At 49.3% G+C, this 1,962-nt stretch overlaps 1 pseudogene; it reads left to right on the top strand.

Moving 5' to 3' along the window:
* Window positions 1-937: 937 nt before the first annotated feature.
* Window positions 938-1,064, top strand: LOC128643695 (uncharacterized; annotated as a pseudogene).
* Window positions 1,065-1,962: the final 898 nt, after the last annotated feature.

Here is a 1,962-nt window from a genome sequence, read left to right as displayed (position 1 = left end):
TCTCCCGCAACAGGGAACTTAGAGTCCGCCGAGCCATCCGCCCCTGGGGATCCCACATCCCGTGAGGCGCGTGCCCTAGAACCTTCCCTAGCTACGCAAGCAGGTGTCTCTGATGCCGTTACCCTTCTCCGGAAGGCGGCTTGTTTCCTCCAGAGGTCCATGTTCTGTTAACCAGGTCTCGTCAGGCGTGGGATCGTCTGGGTCAGATCAGTCATCTGGGGAAGCGGTTTTCTCTAAAGCTTCAGGGGCCCAACCCTCGGGTCGGGGTCGTCAGTTGCCCCGGTGGAGGTATGTCTTGCTTTTCGTTATAGACTGGCGCGCCTTCATGTCCTACTGCGGCATGTTTTGGCGGTGCTGGAGGATCCCAATCCTAATGGGTTGAGGGATCCTCTGTCTTCTGTTCCAGATGGCAAGCTGGGTTAGATGTGGGGGGATGAAGTTAATCTCCTTGTCGTCTCCAATTTATTTTCTTTTTGGGGTATCTTATTCCAGTCCTGAGCTTCGGGAGAATGGGGTCACTGATTGGCTGGTCTTGTAAGTGTGCCCATTCTTCTTGGGCGTTCCCTTGCTGGTGCTGTCCTCTTTTTCTTTGATCCGATAAGATGTATTTATTTCTTTTCGAGAAGCTTATGCCTGTTATAATTTTTTCTTTTCTTCTCTGGAATCTGATACTTGCGATTTTGTGGTCGCTTGGGCACTTCCGCGGAAGTTGCATGTTAAGGTGTTAGTACATCGTTATTTCTATAGTTCCTTTTGTCGATTCTTATTGGTTTCGATTTTTCTGTGGCCTGGGATAGTTCTGAGTGCCCTATGTAGCAGGCTGGTCCTGGTCGGGCGCTATTTTCTGTTCCTTAAGGTCTATATCATCCACGTGGTGCCGGTATAACTGGCTTTCCTGGTTGGGTGGTGAGTTGCTCACTCAGATGAGGAGTTTGTTATACTCTGGTTTCTCTTCAGATCGAATAAAGCTTTCGCCTTTACTAAAGATTTCCGTGGAGAGCAACATCCATGAGTTTTTAAAAAAAAATGTAAATTTTTTTTGAGGCTCTGCCCCTTGCAGAGCTAAAACATGGTAGAGGAGGCCTTTCGTTCTTAGACGTCAAGCTGGTTCTCGTTTCTTCTTTTGGGTGGGGCATCAGGGGTTACTACCTTGTAGCCGGCACTGGTTTCCGGATGTCAGGTTTTCCAGACATGTTCTTGTCTTGGATATCTGACCGCATCTCTTAGATGGGTCTTGGGCGGTTCATTCCTTCCGGTTCTGAGACTTCCACTTGCCCTTTCAGAGGGTTTTGTTTTTCTCTTATGGGAGACTTGGAAATAGCCTGATGGGTAGTTTAGCTGCATAGCAAGCGGGAGATTGCAGTTGCAATCTGTTGCAGCTATTTGCAACTTAAAAGTGTGCTCGATGGCTGTTTGTATTCTACTGAGCCGGCTGTTGCAGCCGGATGGTTCCTCTACAATTGGTATTTCCTTTGCCATCTCTCTGCTGCCGCACACTCCATGTCTGTGGGTGGGTGAGCGGTTATATTTAGCTTTTTCCTCCCCTTAGGGAGATTGTGGCATACCACAGTATCCACCTAGTGCCCCGGAGGTCTTCCTCTGTTCAGTGGGGTCCCCCCTGCCTTGCGTGCAGGATGTCATGAAGGGTTGGTATCTGGTATCGTGCCGTCACTGTTATTTCAGTGTAGTCTCTCTTTTGCCTGGGAGTGTCCCTTCTTGTAGGGTAAGGATCGGTGTCTGGGTCCTGGAACCCGAACTCGTCCTATGTTCTGTCATAGCTTAGTGGTTAGCATGCCAGTCTTGTTAGCAAATGGTGGAGTTTGCTCTACCCATTGGTACCGTTCAATTTAGCTCCCCTCCTTTTTCCTTACTGAGGATCTGGGTAGTCCGGGGAATGGTTTATTTTCCTGCTTTCAGACATTGCCTGTCGCTTTGGTGCTGAGTCCGTTGCCTCGGAGAGGG

This window comes from Bombina bombina, unplaced genomic scaffold (assembly GCF_027579735.1).
Source record: "Bombina bombina isolate aBomBom1 unplaced genomic scaffold, aBomBom1.pri scaffold_725, whole genome shotgun sequence".
Lineage (NCBI taxonomy): Eukaryota > Metazoa > Chordata > Amphibia > Anura > Bombinatoridae > Bombina > Bombina bombina.
The sequence above is the reverse complement of the archived record's forward strand: the minus strand, read 5'-3'. Positions and strand labels throughout refer to the sequence as shown.